General features: G+C 45.2%; 1 protein-coding gene across 1 annotated transcript in view; it reads right to left on the bottom strand.

Annotated features, from left to right (window-relative positions):
* The window catches only part of MCF2L2 (MCF.2 cell line derived transforming sequence-like 2), a 114,681-nt gene that overhangs the window by 1,698 nt on the left and 105,734 nt on the right, over positions 1–7,249 (bottom strand). The gene's annotated exons all lie outside the window — the stretch shown is intronic.

The following is a 7,249-nucleotide window of genomic DNA, read 5'->3' as shown; positions in this document are numbered from 1 at the left end:
TTTAATATCAGATGATGAAGAGGAGTTTGAAGGCTTTTAAGGTGAAACTGTCACGCCAGCAAACTTGCTAGGGACTTGCCCGGCACTTGCTCTCTCCCTATTTGTTATCTTACTTCTATCATTGACAGTCCCTCTAGGTTGTGGGCTGCTTGCCTGTGTTCCTGAGAAGCATCTACGGTACCAGTCTATAGAGTGTGTTTTCTTTAGTGAATTACCGGTATGTTTACCGGTAATAAAGTTGCACTGTTTTATGTATATGTTTGATTACATACAGCCTTGTGACAGTTTTCCTGCATGTCATAAGCATTTGAATATAAATTAAAATGTTAAAATCAAATCTGATATTGTTTTATCTTTTATTTGGTGTGTGGAAGGTGTGCGGAAGAGGGGGTAGTCTTATACGGCGAGTATATAACAAACTCTGTATTTTGAGTGGAAATGTTAGGGGGTCGTCTTATTCGCCCAGTCGTCTTATACGCCGGCAAATACGGTACATATTTGAACAATATGAATTATATTGAGGGATGAGGTAGACACTATTTTTTCCACATTGCTATCCAGGGATCCCAGCAACACTCTCACACATAGTTTATCTTTTTTGTCGTTGTTGTTCAGAACTAATTTGAAATGCATCTGTCCATACTCTAAGCTCTGAGATGTATTTGGGTCCATTTCAAGATTTTTTATATATATATATATTTTATTGATTTTTTACAGAGAGGAAGGGAGAGAGATAGAGAGTTAGAAACATCGATGAGAGAGAAACATCTATCAGCTGCCTCCTGCACATCTCCTACTGGGGATGTGCCCACAACCCAGGTACATGCCCTTGACTGGAATCGAACCTGGGACCTTTCAGTCCGCAGGCCGACGCTCTATCCATTAAGCCAAACCGGTTTTGGCCATTTCAAGATTTTTATACTCTGTTCCTTTTATGGTTATTTATTCCCATAGCACAGTAAGTCCTCACTTAATGTTAGAAATAGGTTCTTGGAAACTGCGACTTTATTTTACCATAGGCTCATTGATATAGACAAGAGTTAAGTCCCTATGACATACTTCTGGTTACAAAAACATCACAAAACTTCTAAATAAAGACCCCAAATACTTCTAATATAAAAGATTAAAATAAATGTGAACTATGCATACATTTAAGAAAGATGAATAAAAATATCACAAAACTTCTAAAGAAAGACTCCAAATACTTTTCATGTTAAAGATTAAGATACAGTGGGGCCTTGACTTACGAGTGTCCCTACTAACGAGTTTTTCGAGATACGAGCCGTCTCTCGGCCGATTTTTTGCTTTGAGGTGTGAGCTAAAATTCTGGTTATGAGCCAGCTTCAGATACCTCACCGCTAGTTGGCGCAGCGAACGTCACAGTGAACGCCACATCAGCCCAGCATCACGTGTCTCACTCATTCACTTTTTGATTTGACATACGAGTAATTTGAATTACGAGCTCTGCCACGGAACGAATTAAATTCGTAAGTCGAGGCCCCACTGTAAATGTGAACTATACATACATTTAATAAAGATGAATAAAAACAAAGAAGATAATTGTTTTCCAACCCACTTCCTCCAGTTCAGGTGGAGAGGGGGCTGGAGCCTACCCCTGCTGCTCGGGGTGCAAGGCAGGAGCCAGCCCTGGACAGGACATTGTTCCACCACAGGGCACACTCATGCACACCTGCACTCACTCAGACTGAGGCAACTTAATATGTTGTTATTGATTTTAGAGAGAGAGGGGAACATCGATGAGAGAGAGAAACATCAATTGGCTGCCTCCTGCACATGCCCTGTCTGGGAATCAAACCAGCGTGGGACAAAGCTCAACCAACTGAGCCATACCAGCCAGGGCCTGGGACAATTTAGATACCTCACCACATGTGCAAATCTTTGGGATGGGGAGGAGGCCAGAGTACCTAGAGAAAACCCACGCAGACATGGGAGAACGCGCAAACTCCATGCAAACAGTGGCCCCTGGGCAGGAATCGATTTTTTTTTTAATATCATCTGTGAAACCACATTGAATGAAACATTGTTTGAGGACCTGCTGTATGTGTTCTCTGGCAAATTGAAATATTATGATATAAACCTATAGTTTTTGCTACTTTAATAGCCATATTCAAAAATGTATCCGTAAATAAAAACTGCTAGCAGATTAAAGATGCAATTGATATTTTATAGAGAATCGGTGAAATTGTGTTTTATAAAGCGTCCTATCCTCATCTGACAATAAACTTGAACTCAAGAGGCACTTCATACATGATGAAGGAGCAAGCAATGCTAATGTGGTAACTGGCATCCTGGGTAGGAGTTGGGAGACCTGGATCCTAGCCCCTGCTCTGCTGCAGCCTGGCTGAGTGACACTGACACATGGTAATAGAATCCCAGGTAGGCAATGTCCTCTTAGCTACACTCCCGGCCCCTCTTGTAGCTGTTGTGACCATGCAACAAGGCTTTCACTAAAGGAATAGAAGGTGTGTGCCGTTCGCGGAGGGTGGGCCTTCCAACATTGCACAGGCCATCTGCCAAGTTCTCCCCCCTTCCTGCGAGTGGAAGTCGGACACTCAGACTTGCTTTTCACTCTGCAGCCAAGGACAATGTTCTAGGGCAGTGGTCGGCAAATTCATTAGTCAACAGAGCCAAACATCAACAGTACAACGACTGAAATTTCTTTTGAGAGCCAAATGTTTTAAACTTAAACTATATAGGTAGGTACATTGTTTTTAACTTCATTAGGGTACTCCTAAGGCTTAGGAAGAGCCACACTCAAGGGGCCAAAGAGCCGCATGTGGCTCGCAAGCCGCAGTTTGCCGACCACAGTTCTAGGGAACGGTGGGAAAACCAGAAGGAAGGAGCCTGGGACATCAGATGACTGTGTTGGGCCACGCAGCCTGCATACCCAACCAGGGCTGTCTCATGAGGAAGGATATTCTTTCGGTCACTATATTGCTTGATCTTTTGTTACAACAGCTTAACCTTTCCCTTTACCAATACACATGAGATATTATAGTCCACAAAGAAAAGGGTTCAAATAAGCTTGGGAGATGATGAGTTTAACAAAAGTATACACAGTTCCTTTCTGCAAGAGTTCTCAGATCCTTTAATCTAGTTGGAACCAACTAAGAGAGGACTAGAATATGTCATGTTTTAAAAATGCATTTATTATTAGACTAGAGGCCTGGTGCACGAATTCATGCATGGGTGGGGTCCCTCTGGTGGCCTGTAGGGATCGGGCCCAAATCTCAGTCCAGCACTGCCTGCAGCTCCTACCTGCGGCTCCCACTCATCCCTGCCCCACTGTGCCTGCTGCGGGCTTGCGCCCAATCAGTCTCGATAGGGAGAGGCTAACGCTGCTGCAGCAGCACTCACCAGCCATGAGCCCTGTGTCTGGCGTCCTCCCAAGGGGAGTGGCCTGCAGGAATCGGGCTGAAACCAGCTCTCCAACATCCCCTGGGGGGTCCCAGATGTGCAGAGGGCACAGGCCAGGCTGAGGGACCCCACCCATGCATGATCGGGCCAGGGAGGGACTGCAGGAGGGCTCTAGGGCATGTCTGGCCCATTTCACTCCGTCCCAATCAGCCAGACCCCAGCAGCAAGCTAGCCTTCAGGTCAGAACATCTGCCCCCTGGTGGTCAGTGCACCTCATAGCAACTGGTTGACCAGTTGACTGCCCCCTGGTGGTCAGTGCATGTCATAGTGAGCAGTTGAGCAGCCTTAGCATATCATTAGCATATTACACTTTGATTAGTTGTTCTGCCATTCGTTCTATTTGCATATTACCCTTTTATTATCTCTACTAATAATAGAGAAATATGCAAATTATCTGTTACAGCATCACATCATGACCGGATCAGCAGGCTGCATTCCCACCCTCTGCTCAGGCAGCTGCAGAGGCCTGGGGTGGGATAGGATACGATCAATAGGAGGGGATAACAAAGGAGAGGGAGAGGAAGGCAGGCCAAGAGGAGAAACAGAAATACAGAAAGGGAACAAGAAAAAGACACAGGAATGGAAAAGGGAAGGAAACGCAGGGCTGCACGCAGGAGGGGTGGCAGGTGTGCCCGGCGAGGGGTGGGAGGAGGGTGGTGGCCCCTGGTGTGGGCCATTGGCGGGGAGGCGCCCATGGGTCTGGGATGGAGTGGTGGACGTTCTGAGGCCTTCTGGGTGGAGGTGCTCTTGCTTCACTTTAAGAAGGGAGGGAGGGAGGGAAGAACTTTATAAAGGAGTCAGTAGAGAGCAGCATTAAAGAAGGAAAGAGGATGTATGCGTGAACTGTAGGAGCTATAATGAAAATCAAGTATAGTTGTGTACTGGGGACAGATTTTAAAAGTAGGAGTCAGAAAAGAAAAAAGATAAATGGTAGTGAATAATTAGGCAGGTAGATAAATATGAAAACAGTGGGAGTAAGTAAAGAAGAATGTATGGGAAAGGTAGGATGAGAGAGAAAGAGGGAGGGAAGAAAAGTTTTAAAGGGGAGTCAGTAGAGCTTAAAAGGAGAACAGGAAGAAGGAAGAAACGGGAGAGGGAGCAAAGCAGGTCTGAGGGAGGAAGTGAAGACAAAAATTAAGGTGGGAAAGAAGGAATGTGGGGAGGGGAGGGAGGGAGGGAGGGAGAAAGATGGGAAGAAGGATGATGGAACAGAAGTAGGAAATAAGGAGGAAAGAAAAGTTTATAAATGATGAGTCAGCAGTAAAAGGTGTTACATAAAGGAGAGAGAAAAATTGTGTGAGAGGGAGAAGCCAATAAGGAAGTCAAATACAATTGTGTGTGAAGGGGATAAGATAAAAAAAAGTTAATAGGGATGACCAGGTTGGCAGGGGAGGGTAGTTAGGGGGATCAGGCAGGCAGGCAGAGTGGTTAGGGCAGATAGGCAGGTGAGTGGTCAGGAGCCAGAGGTCCCAGATTGCGAGAGAGATGTCCAGCTGCCAGTTGGACATCCCCTGAGGGCTCCCAGATTGGAGAGAGTGCAGGTCAGGCTGAGGGAACCCCCTGCCCCTGCCCTGTGCATACATTTCATGCAGCATGCCTCTAGTATAGGATAATTTTGTTGTTAAACTCTTACACTCTTCTGCCTATTCTACAAAATATATTCTAGAAATGCTGGTTTAGAGGATCTCTGTTTCTATTTATGTCCTAATGCATGGCTGGTGTTTAGTGTGGACTCAGACTCAGGCCGGATTTCACAGATCCACGGCCACTTTTAGCGCAACTGCTTCAGCCAAGGCCCTTGCATTTGGGGTGAGGGCATTGCCATGCCTCAGCGACATGTTGAACTCTGGGTCCCTCTAGTGGGCAACAGGCAACATTGTAAAGCCACGGATGGTTTGAACAAGTTGTGTAAAGAGGCTGGAGGATTCTATCGGATGGGTTTGGATTCTTTTCCATTTATTGAAATGGAAAGATGACACAAACTTCATTCACAGAGGAGCCCCCTCCCCCGCCTTTAAGAAGTCTATTTCCTGAGTGAGCCGTGTGTCCAGGCCTATGGTGCCCCCAGCCCCTCCTTGAGTAGCCTGTCCCTTAGCATCTGCCCTGTGCTGGCCACACAGTCAAAGGGCTTTTTTTATGAGCAAAGCGAGTCACTTATTTTTGTTTTTCTTAAATCTGAAGTGATTTTCTTGAGCCTCACAAGAAACGCTTCTCCCCGTACTTGTTACCCACTCCATTCCAGAAACAAACCAAGGGGCTGGAGACTTGGCCAAACCTCATGTCCAGCGAAAAGTTAAAATCAGATCACCCTAACGATTCCAAAACCAACTAAATCCAAAACGAAAACTAAATAACTCCAGAGCCCGGCGTGCTGGGTGTTAGCTGTGATTTCTTAGCTTCGGGCCTACGCTTCTGTTCTCTGCTCTGTGGCACTGGGCCACTCCCCATGTCTCCTTCACCAGCTAGCTACTCCCCAAACGGTTCAGCCCCAGGGCAGACGGATCAGAGGCTAGAGGAGGAGAGGGGGACACGCTCCTTCCCGGGTGCCTGGGTTCCCATTGGCATCCCCTGGCAACTGGTCTTTACCCTGAGAGCCCTGGTGGTTCCGCAGCTGCGGTCTGCCTTCCCCCAACACCTCCACACCAGCCTCATCGCAGCCCTTCAGAGGCAGCAGCGCCAGCCCGAGCAGCCCTCCTCTGCACCCAGCTCCTGGGACAACTGTCCCATCGGGCAGTGCCTTGTCCTCAGAGGGGAACCCCAGCCCCGGGGCCACCTCCCATTCTTCCCTTTGTTCCCTCAGCCCTTGTGGGGAGAGCTGCTTCTTGAAGTTAGGATCTCCATAACATCTCATTATCACTGTTGTTTTTCTCTTAAAAATCGCTACCAGTTGAATAATGATTCTTTATATTAAATTCTCTCTTAAAAGAACTGCTATGGTGTCTCTCTGTTGATTGGATCCTGACTGACAAATTCTAGAGTAAATAATTCTGAAAATAAATGAGTAAAAATACAGAACAGAAAAAAATTAAAATGGCAAAGACATAGCTGAAAAGAAATAACCAAGAAAATGAAATACTTTAAAACAAAATAACTAAAAAAAATCTAAATGACAAAAATGTAAAAATAAAAAGCCCAGAACCCCAAATAACTAAACAACTGTGAACGTAAGTCACTTTAAAACTAAATAACTAGGAGGAAACCCTAAAATAACTAAAAACATTTTACTCTAAAAAATATGTCAATCCCTAACCGGTTTGGCTCAGTGGATAGAGCATCCGCCTGCGGACTGAGGGGGCCCGGGGTTCGATTCCAGTCAAGGGCATGTACCTTGGTTGCGGGCACATCCCCAGTATGGGGTGTGCAGGAAGCAACTGAACAGATGTTTCTCTCTCATTGATGTTTCTAACTCTCTATCCCTCTCCCTTCCTCTCTGTAAAAAAATATCAATAAAATATATTTAAAAAAATTTGTCAAATAACTAATTTGGAAATATAATTCTTAAAACGAAATAACTATAAGTAACTGAAAATGAGTAACTAAAAAACGAAACTTCAAAATAAAATCATTATCAACAGGTGACTTTAAAGCTATGCCATTAAATAACTATAAAACTAAAAACTAACTCATAAAACAAAAAAATAAATTAATTAAAAAACGAGTAAATCTAAACAGAAATATGCCCGAAGTTAACTTGTAACCAACTAATCCTCTGTGAAAGGAAACAAGCCTAGAGCAAAGTCACCACAAGCATCAACCCCCACCCCCCACTCGCAGGGACCCGAGGAGAAGAGGAGAGGAGGCGCAGGGTGGG

This window comes from Myotis davidii, unplaced genomic scaffold (assembly GCF_000327345.1).
Source record: "Myotis davidii unplaced genomic scaffold, ASM32734v1 scaffold102, whole genome shotgun sequence".
Classification (NCBI taxonomy): Eukaryota; Metazoa; Chordata; class Mammalia; order Chiroptera; family Vespertilionidae; genus Myotis; species Myotis davidii.
Note: the sequence above shows the minus strand (reverse complement) of the source record. Positions and strands in the feature narration are given on the sequence as shown.